The 20,203-nt window shown below is 29.5% G+C and overlaps 1 protein-coding gene across 1 annotated transcript in view; it reads right to left on the bottom strand.

Annotated features, from left to right (window-relative positions):
- The window catches only part of LOC129990133 (twitchin-like), a 111,337-nt gene extending 93,911 nt beyond the window's left edge, over positions 1-17,426 (bottom strand). The window contains exon 1 of the mRNA XM_056098128.1: positions 17,395-17,426. The gene's annotated coding sequence lies outside the window, so the exon portion shown is untranslated. The remainder of the gene's footprint in view (positions 1-17,394) is intronic.
- Between the last annotated feature and the right edge of the window lie 2,777 nt (positions 17,427-20,203).

Here is a 20,203-nt window from a genome sequence, read left to right as displayed (position 1 = left end):
TATTCCAATTCGTAAGAAAAATTAAAACTTACTCTATTTTGCAAGTAAATGCATATTTTTTGCAAGTAAACTCGCAACAATTGGAAAGAGGGGAGAATGAAAGATGGAAAAAGGTTATAAAGCAGAATGCATTATCACCTTAAAGCATTTATAATGCAATAATTCATCCCTTAAATAGCAAATACGTGTATCATTTTGTTTCAAAAAAGTAAAGAAAGGTACGGGATATTTTAAAATTTAGTAAATGATGTTCGTGTATTTCAATTCCATGTTATTCGTGTATCATGCTCACGATAATTTCTTACGATATTGACTTACACGTTCATTCGTAGTTATTGTAGGAAAAACAAGCTAAAAATAGGAATTGCAGTTTTTTAAAATTTTAAATCTTGAGAAAATAAGTGGAATTTCTTATAGATATTATTTCTAATCATTGCTGAAAGATTTCCAGCGGATTTCGAAGTACAACAAATATTAGCATTCAAGTTTAGGAAACTTCAGTTATCTTTTCTTCGGGTTAATGTTTTATTATTACACATCGTTCGCTCATTAAATTTCGTTAAGGATGAGCGACCTTCACAGAGATCCTTCAAACAGCCAATATACAACTCAGACAGAACTAAACAACAGTACTTAAAGATCTTATTTTTCTAATTAACTTGTTTAAACTGCAGAAATTATTCGGCAAAACAAATAAAAGTGCATCTGTCCTTGCACGGGATATTTATTTTAAGGATGGTAATGAATAGTGAATATTGGCAAATGGAGAAAGTGAAGAGGACCGAAGCAACAGTTATCGCTAGTGAAATCCAATACAGGAAATAGGAAGAGATCAAGAGGGTATTTTTCTCCTGTCGGTTCTTTTCTTTTTCACTGGCATCTTGCTGGCAGAATTATGATTCTGTTAACAGCGTTATTCATTAAATGACGGTCCGTTTTTACGGAGGAGGTTTTCATTCATATGTGGCCTGTGGCAACAGCATTTGTCTTCTCTCCCCCCCCCCTCAGGTTTCTTTCTCGTGTACGGGCTAAAATTAGCCATCTACTCACTGAGACATGTAGCATTTTATTTCGGATATTCACGCACGCATCTAAAGAACATCCCTTTCGAACTTTTTTTTTAACTTTTTCTATGTATTTAAAAAGTAGTGGTCATCAAAAAATCGACTTCGAGACTTTGATGAACGTTCATGGTTTAGATCTCCGCGAGTGCTACAAAATTATACTTCGAATTATATCTAAAGAAATTAAAAATAGGAGATATAATTTACGAGCATCAATAAAAACGTTCGCAGTTCCCCATGAAACTTTGGAAGAAATGCATTAAAAATATCTGTTTATCAGGTATTGAACTATCAAAAATACGCGGTGACCATTCTAATCATGACATAATAGTTTCTAAACCATTAAAAATATTTGTACTTCCAACTGGAAAGATGCTTTACACAACAAAGAATTACATTTTATGCTTTTTGAATCAATAAAGCTGTTTCTTATAAAGTAATGAAATCTTATTTTTTTTTATACAGTCCTCCGGTCCTATTAGACCAATTTAACAAAATATTCTTGACACACGAAGAGTTTTACCAAAAAAAAAAAAACTTTTCCATATACTTGCGATCAAACTTTCCCCAGTTATGAAACTTGAATATCACTATTTTAAATCATTGCATGGCATCCTCATGGAAGATTATTCAATGAATGAATCCCGGTTGCTCGAAGTAAGGATTGATTGGTCCAGAACGATGAAATGGAAAAATCGAACGATTTTAAAATGAGCTGTTAGGTCAAGATTAGAGTGATCACCTTATGTAATAATTTTTTTCTTTGTGGTAAAAAAGTAAGAAAAGCTATATGAATATTTTATATGGGGCATAAATTAATTTGCATTTAAGAATATCCGTCTCTTTAGCAGGAACTTTTCAAGCGCTTTTATTCACATTTATAAGGTATATATTCTATTTTTAATTTCATTAATATCTACTTTATATCAAGTTCAGAGAAAAATGTGCTTCATTTTCAACAAAAGCTGGATAAGGTCAGGCCTATAAAATAAATTGGATATGAAATGAAAATAAGAAGTGAATTTTCTTAATGATATGTTCTGGGAAGTAAATTGAAAGCAATTGATGGTAAGTGGAAATAAATTTCAGTACTTGGTTTCTTAACATTTTTAATAAATCTGTGTCATTCCATATCACCAAAAGAACACCGTGACTTGGTGGCAATCTTGACTTTATAGCTGAGCTATTGAGAGGTCAATAGAATCTGTTCGTTGGTGCTTTATATGGCAGAATTAATAAATTTGGCACTTTATTTGGAGGGTGGGAAAGTGCAACATTTAAAAAAATTTCAATCATTTGAAAAGTGGAATGTTGCAGTTTTTCTGCGATCATCGCCAAAAATATAACTACTCAAAAATAATTTTTACACGATATAAAATTCAAAAAATAACTTTTTCGATAATATTAATTTAGTCGTCACAACATTTTTGAAGAATTCTAACGATTCACGGATTTCTGTATTAAAATTGCTTAGTAGGCGTTGAAGATGATGCGACAGAAGGCGTATTTTACTTCCTAAATTGCTTCACAAACTTTTTTAACTGTTGCATAAGACAAACCCAGTTATTTTGTTATGGTTAGAGAATGACTGATTCATTCCTTATTTCAATCTGGTTTTCTCATGTTCGGTGGCTGTAACATGTTCAGCAACATGCAATGGTGTCATTATACGTTTTCGACATCGTCCTGATCGAAGCGTATCAATCTTTTGGAAGCTTGGAACCATTCCTTGATCGATGCTGAAAATTTTAAGTATTATTTCAAGTATTACTACCAGTAAAATATATATAATATAAAGCATGATCAGTAAATGGGGTCGACGAACAAAAATATTTTTTCAATGTATTCAAATGCATTTTTATTGTTTTAAAAGGATGTGATCGAAGCGAAGCCCTCTTTTGTTGATGCCAGCTAAATATTGTCAGGGTGCTTCCCTAAGTTTAATATTCAAGATTTATAATTATTAAAAGCGCCTGTATTTTTTTAGGATTCGCAATATATATGCATCTTAATAATTCAAAGGAATGTTTTCAGGGCTTTATCTTCACTTGGTTTTGTTTTTGTTTGTTTTTCAACTTTTAAGTCATTTGTCTTCCCGTTTTGTGTAATACTATTACACAAATTGGATAATCTTATGGTCATTAGGTTTCTTCTCTATAATGCTTTAAGCAGGATATTTTAATTCTAACTGGCCGGACTGTATCAAAGTTCTTTGAACTGAAAATTATTACAAAGGCAACATCTTTTTGTGTTTAGAACTCTTTTTTCCATACCAATTTTAATCTTAAGTATTTTAATATAAAAAAAAATGTCCCAATGAATTTTGGAATTGTAAGTCAATAATATTTAAATAACTTTTGGGTTATTTATATGTAATTACCTACTCATAAGAATAAATTTTTAGTTTTATATTAAAATGCATCGTTTCTTAATTTTGAATTCAATGATTAATTTATTTGTTACCGCTAAAAAAGTAGGAAAGAAGAGCAACAAGTTGCATTGTGCATCTATGAAGTTCGAACCAGGACAAGAATGCGGGACCTCCAAATCACGGGAAGACGCGCTACCCTTAATCCAAGACGCCGGCAACAACTGAATATAATATATCTAGATGAAACATCTTCATTCATTGCAGATTAAAATAACTATACCTGTCCAATAACGCCTTATCATAGCTTCATTCGTTCTCTTAGATGTTTATCTAATTTTTAAAATCAAATAAAAGATTTTTCAAACATTTGATTTAAAACTATCGATAGCATTACATTATAAATTATATATCAGAACCATAAGTATGGCAATAAAAGTAAACGTAGCTTTCATAAGTACAACATTACTGTACTTATGAATGTCTTGTGAATGTCTTCGAATTTTTGAAAATCAAGGAATCGATTTCCTTATTATTTATAAAAAATATGATCAAAAACATTCACATCGTACAAATACATCATTAAACCAGCGTCACAACAAAACTCCCGCACATTTTCTAATATGCAAGGTTTCTAAATGCTTTTTTCACAATCAAAATATTGATACAGAACTGCTGATGCTAACACAAACTCACATGCTAAATTTGATTTGTTTAAGTCACTGCGCTTTTGAAGTATCGCGCTTACATGCTTTTGATAGTCCATACTGACAGACCATCAACCCGTTAACCAGTTTGGCCCCTCATTTTATAGGTGGCTATAGTACAGGTATTAAATCTGTCTGCAGAATTTCATTCCTCTAGCTTTCTTCGTTTTATAGTTATCATGTTAAGTTATATTCGAAGACGTACCAATAGACTTTCTTGAAATGGAGTTTGCTTAAAATTTGAGAAATCTACAAATATGATGTAAAGACCATATACCTTTGTCATGATGTAAAGACCATATACCTACATATATCTTTGTCAGACAGACGGGCAGACATACATTTTCCAAAATTATGTTTTCAAACTCAGGGAGATCTAAAACATGGATATTCGTCCAAATCTGGATTTCGAATTCTTATTTATTTATTTTTTTCAAGATTACAATACTTTCTCTAGACTTCGTACTTGAGAAAGTAAAAACCGAAAACAAAAACACATTATTTTTTGAAAACGGATATGCAAAAATTATTGTTTACAACATCATATGACAATTTTAAAATGCTGATTTATGAATAACTTTCATTCATATTCGTTTGATAAAGTCAAATGCAATTTAGAAAGATTTTACTTAATCGTTTTCATGTCTTCTTATACAAAAGAAAGCATAATAATGACTTCAGGCTGAAACAATGAGCATTCAGCTTGACTGCACTGGTAGAAAATAATATAATGATGTTTATTCACATTTTAGTCAACAAAGTTCGCTGTCTGAATTTCAGACATCAGCATACTGACAGATCGTCATCCACTGCAAAAATGGGTGCCGTGATGCAATCAGAAGACTTATCTGAAATGCAGTTCAGGACATTGATTGTTTCCTCAGAGTTTTGCATTTTTCTCACATTAATCATGGCAATATTAAGTGAAAGTTGTAAAACGCATTCGAGTTAGCTCCATTTTTGCATCTTTCCTCCTTACACTTGGGGATATTTTGCAATAACAAACCCAAGATTCATAAAATGTAATTGTTTTCTGATTGCATCTAATTGTATCGTATCTTCTACCAGAAAGTTGTGGTTATGACTTTTCAAAACTCATTTCAAGATCATCAATATTTTTCAAATCACTCATTGAAAAATGCTGATTTATGGAAATGTGTACGTTTTCTGAAGATGATAGCAGTGATGATTAATACTGTTTTTAAATTTTAGACTATTTAGTCAGTATAACAAGATAAAATTCAACTTGCATTCGATTCTTTAAAATTTCTCACGCTGTGAAAGATGCTTCAGACTGCTTACGCAATCTGCTTGAAAGGAGAACGAGCAAGGAAACAGAGATGGCTACAACGGATCAGCTAATTTTGTTCTCAAAATTTTAAAAAAAATGGATTGGAAATATGAATTTGAGTAAGTGTATTTAACTAATTCAGAATGATTTAAAGCATTAATATAAAACAACTTTAAAATGTTTAGGTATATTTCGAATGGTAGCCACTTTTCCTGGGTCATTTCATAAACCCTTTTGAAATCTGTGAAGAACGACAAAATGATGCAGAATCGTAGCAAATATTATGAGCTACTTAAAGGAAATTTCATATAAAATTTATGTTTTGCGTTGGAAAGAGCTATAAAAATCAAAAGTTTTCTTTGAGCACTCTTCTTCATTTTGATGACATCAAACAAACTGACCTGAAATTTGAAGATGACATGAAACTAATAATTTTGTTGAAACTTTTGAGCACTATTATAATTTGATACTCAAGAAATTATTTTTTTTCTCTCTGTTGTAATATGCACTATTCTGCTATTGGCAATATAGTAATATTATTCTATTTCCATTAACCTAGCAATATTACATTACCTATCCTTTTTTTTATGAATCTTTATGACCGTGGCAAAGATATAGTCAGGCAAAATGAGCTTTTTCATTAAAATTCCGAAAAACAATTGTTGAAATGAAAAGCATTTATTATTGTAATTTTGTTTATTTGTTAAACTCTATGAACTTTCTCACGCAGAAAGTGAACTGAAAAAATAATGAGAGAAATCAGATACTTCTGAGGAATATTAAAATGAGGCACGCTTAAGCAAAGCGTGCCTCGTGCCAATTAAAGAATAAATTAGTATTCTACAAGCGTAAAACTCAAATTCAAATGAATCAATTAATCATTAAATGATATTTTATTGAAATAATTATATATATTGTTTTATTTTATTTTATTCTAGAACGTTTTCTTAGTGGTATATGTATGCAGAGGAAGAAAATAGTCCGGATATTCTTTTTCTTTCTTTTTTTCTTAGTTCCTACGCTTTTCTAAAACGCGTAGGCTAACTTTGCAGAAACTATGAAGCCAATGACATCTTGCATTTCATTTTTTCTCATCACATGCTAAAATAAATCTCGTCAGATATCAGCATTTTATTTAAAATGCGTGAATATGGGCGCAACGAAAGCATTTTTTATTCAAATGATTTATAAACGATGGATATAAAACAAACCATATGACTGTTTCAAGGAGAGAATTCGTTGCCTTTGCATCATTGCCAATGTGACTCGACATCCCGTATTAGCCAGGATAATACCGAAATTTCATTGTTGGCCCTGGACTGAACGAAGCGTCCTGTGTTTGTCCCAATTTTACTTTATCAATGCATAATGGATGGCATTAATATTAAATACATTTATATTTTTAATAGTTAGACAAAAATAATTTTTTAATCTAAACTTTTGCTGTACATGATTTTTTTTTTTAAATGATTTTTTAGAATAGATGGTATTGTCTTGATCTCGATTCTTAGTCCTGAATAGAAAAGAGATTCCAGAATTTGAATTCAAAACCCAAAATTGAATACGTATTCTGAATTTGGATCAAATGTTTCAGACTATTCCATTTTTACTTATTAATAAATAGTTCAAATTTGAAAAAAAGAGACATTCAACTTGATTCAATTTTTAGAAACATTAACTTCTGAAGTATACTCCTTCGTCCTTTTTAGTAAATAAGGAATATCGTCACCTTCTAATATTACCTAAATAGATCAATCAACCTAAAGAAAAAATAGTAAAATCAAAACAACCCAATTTTTTCTAAAGTTATTAATTATTTCGAATTTTCTCAAATTTTCTTTTCCTCCATTTATTTATTTACACATTTTATTATTATTTCCCATATATTTGCCATGGAATGAAGAAAAAATGTTGTAATTAGTTATGAGATGAAGTTTCAAACTTTTTCGGTATTGAATGCTTCAGGAATAAAATATATATAAAAAAAAAATAATGAGCAGCCGTCCCCGATGAGATAAAAGAATCCTGATTTTTGATTTTTTCTGATCCTGATTGACTTTTTTTTTTTGTCTCGAACTGAAACATTCATAACAAAATTTAATTCCCCACCGCTTAATCATTCAAATACATTAATTAATCACTCTTGGACCTTTGAAAACGATTTTTATGTGTGCTCATACGTAACAGAAACGCTTTTCTTCTCTCATTGTCTTAAAAATGCTTCGCGATTTATTTATTTAAAAAGAATGTAAATCCTGCATAATATCATTATAATCGTCGTTATTAATTCTAAATTTCTTCCCGGGCCTGTCTATTGGTTTATTATTAATGTTTACAGATTTTTGTTTCATTAAAATGAATGTGTGTAAATAATTATTACGTGCAGAATAATTTTTAATGGGCTTATATTTATATTTATAATTTTAAGAGGATTTTTTTTTCCTTAGATGCCGTGCATGTGATGTTTTTAACGCATAAAAATAAAAAGACTCTCCATATGTACCCAGGCATTTTAGAAATCAGCTATTCTGATTCTAGGTTAAGGGTATGAAGTGATGTTCTGTTTCAGATTGAAAAAAAATTTTTTTTTCAAGTTATTTCATAGTTTTTTTGAAGAAAAACAGATTGTCGGATTAAAGCAAAGTCACTCTCCTTAACATAACGATTTTTTTTTTATCCAGACATTTTATTTCCCTACATAATAAGTTCGGACAGTTTTTACGAATGATAAAAAAAATATTTATGAATCTTGGAAAAAATGTGAGACTCGTGCAAGCGTTCGTTATCAACTCATATTTTCTCAGACGGTACAAAAAAAAGTAATTTTATCGGCTTAGTTTTCTCTTAGGTTCCATGGAATTGGGGAGCCAATAAGGGTGCGAAAGTAGGTCAGCTTGTGGGGAATGAGAAACTTCGCAGTGAGGAATGTGGGCGGGGATTAGTGGTGATAGAGGAGACACCAGGACTAAAAAACGTTTCGCAGAAAACTCCCCTCTCTCCGTTTTGGCAAACAAATCCATTTTTTTTGTTAAAAATTTGAAGTAAAAATTCTGCTTTTAACAAAATTAATTTGTATATGTTACTTAAATATGAAAATACAAGCAAGAAGTAACCATATTCGAACACTTAATAATTATAAAATTATGTTGTAATCCCCAAGAAGATATATAAATGAAAATCGGAAATAAATCGACTTTTTCTTTAAAGTCATGGAAACAGTACCATTTCGTCCAGGCAGAAATTTTCAACTCCATCAATGACAAGCTCAAATAATAAGGATGTTTTATTTTTTAATTATATCATTTTTAAACTCAGTGGGGGAAAAATTTCTCATAAACGATTATTGTTTTCCAATATTTCTATCGGAATATGAAAATTCGTATTATGGTGATTTTTAGTATAATTTAAAGTAAATTTTACCTACCGGAAGCAAAACTCTTTTTAATAAACTTTACTTCACAAATATTATAAGAATTGCTTTTGTTTTTGATTAAGCGACCTTTTATTCTTTCTTATTTAGGGGTCATAAATATATTTGGTTTCATTCAGCAAATTATAGCATTCATAAGTCATACCATGCCAGAGTCTTTTTTTTTTTTTTTTTTTGTTGTTATTTTCGTACGAAAAGGTGAAAATCCGGGTAATGATTTCAGTGCATCTCTTTTCATCGATGGCATTGATGAAGCAACACATCTTTAGTGTTATTTTAAAATAATTTTCCATCTATTTAAATAGGAAAAAAAACCTTTTTTTTTGTTTTAAAAAATTAGTTATTTTTAATAAAATGTATGCTATGAAGTTCTAAATAAACTATCAGAATGTAATTAAGCTGTAACAATTTAAAAAGTTTTGCAAGACCGTATGAAAATAAACCATATTAAAGTAAAGAAGGCTACGTTGAAAATGAAGCTTCTACATAAGATTCCACATCCAAAATTTCCATGCGATTTTAAGTATCCTTCAAATACCAATTTTAAATAAAAATTTGGGTTCCTCAAAGCGTTTTTTTTTCCTAAGAAACATCTAAAAGTTCACAATAAGTAATTATTTAAAATTTAGAAAGTTTGTGTATTTGTTTACTTAATTCAATATTCATAATCCTACTAAAATAAATTTAAATAAAAAAATTTAATTAACAATCTTTAAGCATCTCCTACAATTATCAAAGATAAGCCTTCATGCTATTTAGTTTCAACTGAATAAATATTTATTTCAATTATAATATGTGAGCGCAGTTTTTTGAACAACGCTCGAATATATTTTTAATATTATATATAAAAATTCAGTTTAATATATATATAACTGAAATATATAATTTATTTTAAGTGAAAAAAGAAAGAAATGAGACCTATGAAATCATATCTTTTTTATATGTCATATATATTCATTCAGTTAACTTAAAATAACTAATATACATATTCTGAATGTCTAATGTATATCTAATCTGAAAGCACCATGCACAAAATAGAAATTTCCCTATTGAATAAAATGGACAATTTTTTTCTACTGCGGGTGGCAATATTGATGACATTGAAAATCGTTTAACTATCGTTTGCTCTTAACATCATTAACAAAATTTGAATTGGCATCACTTTAGAGTTTAGTAAGTTTGAGGCTATAAGTTTCTGAGGTTTAAATTATTTTCTTTTGCGCTTAATTATAATTATTACAGAATTCTGAAATGTAAAAATTGAGTATGTATGTAATTTTCGATGAAATTTTCCTTTTATACTGCTTGACAAGAAATAGAATTTAACGGATTCTAATCATGTAAATTATAAAAGTACATAAAATTGTTTACATCCACTTTTAATTTACAATCATATATAATATAAAAGAAAACGAATGGTACCGGTTTGATTTACTTCAACACATAAAAAAGACAAACTCAAATCTATAAAAGACAAGAAAAAGCATCGCTACAATTTACTGTTAAAAAGTAATGTATTCTTAAGATCACAGCACGAATTCCTTTAGCTAATTCCGTTTGACGTAATTAAAGCCAAAAATGATTTTCATCACTTAGTTTTGTTACATTTGCATAATGTATTCTGCATCATGATCTAAGCCGTGTAATTTGATAAACGCATAAATAAATGATAAATTACTCTTATTCTATCATTACCCTTCATTTTCAGTAAGATTATCTTAATGTTTTTTTGTTTTTTTTTTAAATCGCTTACAATTTTGGGGAAGAGCTAAAAATCTACAGATTTTTTTTATGTATGCTTGTATGAAAATGTTTACAAAAACACAGTTTCAGAACACCATCTAAACAAAGCAAAGAAAAATAAACAGTGATTTCTTTTAGATTAGTTACATTAACATCGCCATTTGAAATCGGCATTTTGAATTCATCACCATGTATGTTTAGTTTAAAATTTTTATAAGGTATAATTTTTTTTCTCTAAGTGAGGGGAAAACTAGTGTTTTCTTCCCCCTTCCTTCTGGTTTTGTCCCTTATAAGAAGATTATTCAAGTGCTCTGCAGAAATATACAGTTATTCAATGCTTGAACAATTAATCACGCAACATACGTACTATTTTCTGTTTAGATTTGAGTTAGAAAGTCGTATTTGAGTGCAATGCCCAGTAGAGACTCTGAACTCATGATTTCAGCGCTTGTGATTTGTTTGGTGCGTGTAAGTGCGAATGGCCCGGTCTCTGTCCCTTCCCTTCGTGTTTGTTTGGCACAGCTGATCGCATGTCCTATCATTGCCCTACAACCAGACTCTCTAGTAGACCATAAACGAAATAGGGGATCGGTCAGTAAATTCTAAATGTCAAACACCTAGTTTTTCTGAAATTGATTGATAAAATTGTATAAAACGAATATATTGCCATATTAAATTCTGAATTTGTTTTGCTTTAATTTATTGTCCTTTGAGAATTCTTCGTAAGAAATAATCCTAATTTTCATGCATTATTTTATCTTTTCAAAAGCATCATTTTGATTTGATAATATTAATTTTATCAATTGTTTAATATATTATTTTCATTATTATATGATAATTATTCATATTTTTAAGGAGCGATTGCGAAAGAAAAAAAGACGAAAGAAGGCCAAAGAAGATAAATAAATTGAAACCCAAAATACAAAAATGAAATGACTCGTAAAAACAGATGATTATAGTTTAAATTACATTTGGTTTTAATAATCCGAAAATTTGCTGATAGTGGAGTAAAATTCAACAAAAAACATCTGACAGGAGTGGATTCAAATTGTGATGAAAAATGGAGGTCTAATTATAGAAAAATTGATTTTTTGAAAGAAGCTTTTCATTCGCAAAGATTTGAAAATAAGCTCCTCGTCTTGTTTTGAGATGAAACTATAATTATGATGTACGCACATAATGAACGTACCCAAATAATTCGTGTAAGTGCCGGGGGCAGTTTCGTCATCAAATTATGTTTTCATTCCCAGTTTTGTTACCATGAATGTTGCATCTTCGAAATTATATATATCTTTCGACTGCTTGGAAGAACGCCGCATGAGTCATTCCCAATCACGAAATGAAATCTAAGCTTCTACATTAGGATTATCTGAGATTGCTTTTAACATTAAGTTACGCTACAGATTAAAGTTTAATTCAGATACCAGAATTTTGCTGACTCTACGCAATCGAGAGACAGGATAAACGTTAGGACTTTTCCGAAGTCGTATTTTATTTAATCTTAAATTCTTCAAACACAGGAGAGATAAAGAAATGTTAAATTGACTTTTTCAACAAATATTTAAAGCTGAATAAAAGAAATTGAATGCTTATCTTAGAATTTCGGTTCTTGATTACAAAATGTTGAGTTGGAAAGTCATATCACTCTAAACAGGGTCACTTATAGTATTTGCAATGAAAGTAATTGCAATGAAAACTCAGAATTATTCTCCGAGAAAACATTGTTTCCGTCCCTGTAGAGCCACATCGGGCATCAGAAAAGGAAATCAAAAAATTTTGGAGGTCGATTCTTAGTTTTGAGGTAAGACATTTAAAGAAGGAAGAAATTAACGGTATTTCCCCTTCTTATTAAACTGATTGCATGTATTTTGTAATTCCACCCCCACCCCCACCCCCCGTTTCCAGATAAGCTGATCATTTATTTGTGTTATTATCAGCTCTCTGGCTTCTTTGCAATATATGCTAGGCCAATCAATATATTTACAATTTTATAGTTTATCCAGGGGCAGATACCCGACTAGATAGACTAGGCAGCTGCCTAAAAACACTGTGCTGCGGGATCGATTAAAAAATATTATCAGCCTATTCGATAATTGAATTAATTTCGAAAGTATAAATTCTGAGAATGAAAAAAATTTGGGATAATAGTAAAACTTTAATCAGATTCCTATCTATTTCGTTACGTTCACTTTTTATCACCGTGTTCCAAGCTCTGAACACCTGCTTGAAATAATATTGTTTAGAAATGTGTAAAAAAATATGCATATTCACACATTTTTTAAAATAGAAACAAATTAATTTAAAATTATCATTAATATGTTAAGTTAAAAACATGCTGAAATGCGAAGCTAAATCAGCCATTTATTAAGAGAGGGGCTTCATTATGCCGGCTGTTTAGAATCGCAAAAGGGTTAAAACCGCTACTGGACCTATCCTTAACAGCGTATAATGCAGTTTCACAATGTTCGCCTACAGGTAATAAGTTGATGTCCCATTTCTTTCTGAAACAGCATGAGACCTCTCGAAAATTCGCAATGCATTCAATCGCGGCCGGATGAGGAGGATGAAGCCACTTTCTCGAAATCCTACTACAAGCTCACAATTGTTTCTTATGGCCTCATATGACGTGCCAAGCCCAATGTCTCAATGAAAATTGCAAGAAATAAGTTTGTGAAGTGCAGATCCGTTTTTCTGCAATACGAAATATTATGCTGAATTTCTTAGTTGTAATAAGAAGGCACTTTTTAAGACAAATTGCTTTCTTTGTTATATAGAATCAATGATTGAACAGATTTATATTAGATACCCTAAAGTACATTACGTTCTTTTAAACAGAGATTACTAACCTGAGGGCAAGCGTATTAAAGCAAGAAGGAAGGTTAGAAGATATTTGCTAACATTTGAGAACATTTGCCAATACCTTCAGAGTAATTATTCGGATTTCACTGATAATATCTTTTATTTACACAACGTGAAAAGGTGTTTTTCAAAATATCAGAAACATTCGCACTGAAAGAGAAAGCCAGACTCTGAACGGGTACAACGGTCGACTTTTAAGAAATATTGGATAATTAAATGAGATTTATTCCAAAGCTATATTAAAGCAATGCTATGGAGATGGGGAAACGACATAATTCCAAGATACAAAAATGTGATGAAAAATAAATAAAAATTATAATTAATAAAAATACAAATTCAATATGCATATATATATAACATGTACAAAATTCTATGTCGCTTTTCTATCTATATAGCTTCTGTTAAATATAACGTTTGGGATGAAGACAATATTTCATTTAAATGCCTGATATTATTTGCAAAAAATAGTATGATTCCTTTTTCGATCCGCATTCATTTCATCCTTGAAATCAATCCCTGAAATGAATGCGTTATTTTTTCGTTTATTATGTTCTGTTTTCACTTTTAATATTGATTCACTATTTATTTCCTCAGCATTCCTTGAATTCTAGCATTTTTCTCATTTGCTGTCCTTTTATCATATGTTTTGAGTGCTTTTCTTTACTCAGATTTTCCTACGGTTTGCATTTTACTAGCCATTTTTGTTGTAATATTTTTGGCTATTATTGCTTTTTCTCTTTTGTTTGTAATGGAAGAATAAATCTTATTTATCAAAAGGTTGAAAGCCACTAATTTAAAGTAATTGTTATTTTCATTCTTATAATAATTTAATAATTTATGTATATATATATATATATATATATATATATATATATATATATATATATATATATATATATATATATATATATATATATATATATATATATATATATATATATATCCTTCAAATATAAAAGATATAAACAAGTTATTTTAAAAGCATATAGCAGAAACAGCACAATATTGAGTGAGAAATTTGATAGATCCATATAACAATGAAGCCGATTTTCACATTGTGTCTGATTTCTGCGTAATATTATACCTTCGAGTAGAATTACCGCCTTTTATTTCTTACTAACTACTTATAGGGAGAGCCGGTCTGACGAGATCAATGGTTGCTAAAATTTTCAATTAAAGGTTTGGAAAAGCTTGCTCTTAATGATTTCGGCAGTAAAAAAAATTTGTAACATTAAATTTTTATAGCCATGTAACTCATATTAATTTAGAAGCCTTATATCATTTTGCTATACTTTTCCCTTTCTAACATTTTACCTAAAATTTCAACATTAATTTGTGGCGGAAGTAATTAAACTTCAGGTAATGCAATAACTTTCTTGCTAAAATAAAATGTATTTTATAATAATTGAAGCACAAAAAGTAAAATAAAGAAAATTTCAACTCTGAAATTGCATCGTTATGTGTACTATAGAGTATGCTTCCTAATTTACATTGCATCTCAGAGAATAATTCAATGGAAATTCTCTGTTTCAAACAAAATTCCGTTTGCTACAATAAAAAGGAATTTTCAAGATATAAGGACGATAATATATTATCATATATCTAGACATATTATAAGAAAGAGCAGGAGTGTATTAAAATGGACGCACTTTAAAAATTGCTGATTGGCTAGGTTAAATCTTACTTTTAAGAATTACAAAGTTTTAACAACATACTTTAAATTGAATCTTACACGGCATGTAAAAAAAGAAACCTATCTTCATAGTTTCGTCAACATCAATGGAAGAAAACTCCAGGTTGAAATATTTATAGCAACCATGAAAATGATTTCAGTTTCACACCAACAACGAAATGCATTATTTTAAAATAAACTTAAAAGTATTTTTTGATGCTTATTAAAAATAGGAAAAACGTTTTACTTAAAATTGACATCACTGAATAAATATTTTTTTTAATTTATGGTTGCGTAAAATTCATCCTCCAAAATATATACTTGTTATATTCGGTGGCTGTTGATCTGAGTGTGTGAGGTGTCCAACCCACACATACACGCAGTCTCTATCGGACTCGGAATTATAAATAGATATCAATATTTGGTACTTTTCCGTTGGCCAAGCGCAAACAAAAAATCGCCAAATAATGTAGAATTCCGCCAAATTTCTTAAGCCAAATTCGCGTTTGGTTCACAATTAGCGACATTTGCACCCGGCTAACAAAAAAGTACCCAATATTACAATAATATGTGTGCAGGGTTTAAGAATCAAAAATTTTTTTTCTACGTTAATTACAACTTACCTAGCAAATTTATATATATATATATATATTCACATTTTTTTCACTTTTACAAAATAAGTTATGCTAAAGTCAAGAATGACATTTGCAAGACATTTGTAAACGATGTCCTTCCTGCAGGACTCTAATTTCCGAAAAATATTGCAACTTCAAATGAATTAAGTATAATGAAACATTAAGAAAACTAACTTTTTAAAAAAAGTTATTAAAAATATTAAACAGTGCGATATTTTAAAAGCAGCCATATTTAATAATCAGTATAACTTTAAAATGACATTTAAATAATTAATTTTATATGATTTTACAAGTTTTATCAATGAAAATATGAATAAAAAAACAGTTACATCTCATTTTTCTGACGTACATTTTCAAGGCATTAATTGTATTATTTTTTTATCTATAGCAACAACTGCATTCGTTAAAAAATAACATTTAATAAGTCTCTCATTTTGATCTTTATAAACCGCTAGTATTTTAATTAATTGAGAATATCCTGATTTTTTTAAACATTCTAATATAGTAATGTAAGATAATAATGATATCAGTACGAAAACATGTCCAAATAATATTGATACCAGTATTGGTGTTTATTAATGCGTGAGTACGTGTGTGTGTGTGTGTGTGTGTGTGTGTGTGTGCGCGCGCGCGCGCGCTTTAAATATTGACTAAATGCTATTTGTGCATATTTAATCACCGATTGCTTTTCAATAGATGATTAATTTCTAAAAAGTAATCAATGAAAAAGTTTTGAACCGACATATTAAACCGAATTTCTTTATATTAACTAGGCCGTGTTTTAATTGAGATGGCAAAAAAAAAAAAAAAATTACTAAGTATTTTCTTCAGAATTTGTCTACTTTTGTTGAATACAGTAGCATCCGATGATTAAACTTGATGGTTGCGTCGATTTTTTTAATAATATTTTTTTATAATCTATCAAAAGATAAATGAGAAAGCACATTAAAAAAAAATATCATTTAGTTCTGTTTCTACTAGAATTACTGGAATATTATTGGAATCCAAAATCAATTTTTCAATCTTTACTTTAAATTAAGATCCTAACTATAGGACTAAAATAGCTGCAGAAAAAGAAAATTCCAGAATTCTTTTTAGCATTATCTCTTGAATCAAATATCGTCTTTAATTTTAAATCATTTGCGATTCTCTAACTTTTTAACAAAAATTACCTATTCATTCGAGTTTATTTTTAGCATGTTAATTTTGTAAACTGTACTGCGCATATGCATGATGCGATATGCATGCGATAAAGCTTAAAAATATCTTGCCTTTTATACCAAGACGTTTTGGATAAAAATTCAAATCTCCTTATTTATTTACAACTTCTTTAAAAAGAGAATGCTGTGGAAATAGAGAAAAGTACTTTCTCTGGTAATAAGAAAATATCAAACTCTCTTAGATTCTTTTTTTCCTTTTCGTTGAAAATATCACCAAGTCCGTTATTTAACATTATCCAAAGAACAATAATACACCCGGAACACTACAAAAGTTAAACTCGACCACCAAAAAAGTGCAGACATAAATATCGCTCATTAATCCCGCAAAAGCACAACATTTCTCCGAAAATGCATTTCAAGTTCAGGTGAATCAACAAGTGTAGATAAAGGAATGAGTATGCTTACCTGCGCAGCGCTGAGTTGTCGGCGAGTGCTCTGCCGGACTTGGGTGCTGCCTCAGAGTACGAATCGGGTCAACCAGTGACGTCACACTCACCTGCACGCGCCCGGCACCCCGGCACAGGTGAGACGGGACGCCTTGGATTCACTAACTCTGGGGCACGATCGAAAGCACGTGTTCACCAAAGGAATACAATGTTCCACAGCTAAATATAGCTTGCATGCATTGTTTGTGGATGATACATTTAATCGACGATATTAAGATCGGTACCTTTGAACGCTTAAAATTGTGAAATTCAATTCTAAATCGTCAAACTGTAGTTCAGAACAAAGTGGTACATTAAGTCATAGCACGTACTCTGCTTCTAAATATCCTGCCCTGCAGTAATATGTTGCTGAAATCATTTGTGAAGATAGTTCCATTTAAAAACTTTTTTTCTGCTATTGATGTACAAACAGATAACATAAGAAATCGTCTTAAACAGAATTCTGCATTTTCTAATAATTTTAGTACTATTTTTATTTGAGTTTTACCTTGCAAGTGTCAAACAATTCAGAGTTACCATGCTTATTTCTTATATTCTCAGAACTATCTTTTAAAATTCGAGTAACAAAAAAAAAAAATGTATTCTTTGGTTATTCTGTATATTTCTTTATTTCGTGAAAAAAATTATTCCATTGGTGACGTGATTGGCATGATTTTAAGAAGCATACATAGAATTTTTTTAACGATTTTTCCCTTTAAAATTTCAAGGAAAAAAATTCAAATTTTTAGTTTTTATTAAGATTTTTTTGACCAAACCGTGGCGAGCGCAGCTCAGAGAAAACAACATGGAAAAGCAGAAAAAAGCAAGAGTAACGATTTCTTTTTTTTTTTTTAATTTGGGGAAAAGAATAGGCCGAGCAATTTATAACTTAAAGTTACTGTGAACACAGGGTTCTAGTAATTGGGATATTATTTTTAAATACATACATTTGCGGTGTGTTTGTAATGATAAATTTTTTCAAAAGTAAGATAGGTTAGTTATGGAACTGATAAATTGGCTGTCTCTTACACAAAAAAGTTACTAATATATTTTTTTTAATTTTGCGCATTTTAAAAGCAAAACAGCAACAATTAAAATTCAATCTAGTTGTTTTCCTCTCTATTTTAATTTTCCATGTAATATTCTTGACGAAATTTTGTAAACACAAAATGCTTGGTGTTCGTGAAACTTGGTTTTGCAATCCTTACGATAATTGTTTACTCAAATGATTCTGTCTCAAAAGCACTTCTCAAAATTTCATCTATAACAGATGACTTTTTTTTTTCATAATAAATAATGACTTTACTATTAATAACTTGCTATTCATTTCGAATAAACGCACTGTGATTAAATTCAATTACCTCCTTTATTCATAGAAACTTTATTCACTTTCACCGCCATCAGGTGAAAATATTAAATGGATTTATTTGTCTCTGAATTATCGTGGCTATAATATAAAAGAAATTTTTAAAAGTAGCGTGAAAATTAAAGAAAAAAAAGCAGGTTATCTTTAAACTAGTATCATTGTATAAATAATGTTTTAAGTTTTATGATAATTTAGAAGTAGTTTTCTTCAAATAAAAGTGTTTGCCAGAAAATGTCAAACTTATAAAACATCACTGATAATTCGATCAATGGAAGTAATTATGGACATAGTTATAAGAATTTTATTTGAAGTCTGACATCAGGTTATTTCATAACATATATAAACATTTTCACTAAAGATTATAAATGGCATGGAAAAATCAAGAGTAAGTGTTCCATAACTTTTATTAACATTTTTATTAATAAATTGGGATTCCAATTTGAAATTTAGCTGTGTAAATCCATGGTGAGTATATTTATATGAAAGAAGTTACAGATTGTTTAAGCTTCTTTAAAAAAAACTGCAATTTTAATAGGGCAGAACGAACCAGCTCTGTTAGGCCAAATAAATTTGAAGAGCTAGAATTATCATTGAAATAATTTATGCCAATCACTTAAAAACGTATCGGAAGCATAAAAATTATGAATCCGACGAATTCGGCAGCTGCATGGGAATAGGATTTTCCATCGGCACTTCTAAATTCAGGAATTTTTCTACATCGGAATCCACTCACCGAAGAAATCTTCTGAGATTGTGGTTTTCTTAGAATTTGAAATAAATAATTATAAAATTCTTTGTATTTAATGAAAAGTCTAAGATTTCGCCTTTCTTTTTTAATTCCTATATTAATTGTTATAACATCGATGGGTGATGGAAGTTAAACTACTTTTTAAACTAAATTTAACTACATTTAGATATTTTGCAATAAAACAGCATTCATAATTTCTGAATACTTTCGTTTGAAAGCAATTCTAATTGTAGACAAGCAAAGGATAAATCTATATTTTACTTGAAAGTAATACTTTTTGTTTATTTTATTTATATCTCAATCTGAATATCGGGAAAAAGTGCAACATGTCAGGCAATTATAAACATTTTATCTTGATCAATTATTCGAATTATAAAAAAATCTCTCTTATTCTGTATTTTAAATGTTAATCTTTAAAATATTTCATCTATATTCTTATTATAATAACCTTTCTCATTACATTCTCAACAAAATTTAAGAACATTCTTGCGCAGTCCTAAACCATATACTTAAAGTACAATTAATATCTATTGTGCAAACATTTCCTTAAAATTCCTACATCTACTGTAATAATTTTAAATGAAAAAAATCTCTGTTAAGAATGAAAAATGTAAAGCAAATCTGACAGATGCTCAATTTTTACCTTTCTTCAGATGATTCATTCATTTTTATTTT

Source organism: Argiope bruennichi, chromosome 2 (assembly GCF_947563725.1).
Source record: "Argiope bruennichi chromosome 2, qqArgBrue1.1, whole genome shotgun sequence".
Lineage (NCBI taxonomy): Eukaryota > Metazoa > Arthropoda > Arachnida > Araneae > Araneidae > Argiope > Argiope bruennichi.
Note: the sequence above shows the minus strand (reverse complement) of the source record. Positions and strands in the feature narration are given on the sequence as shown.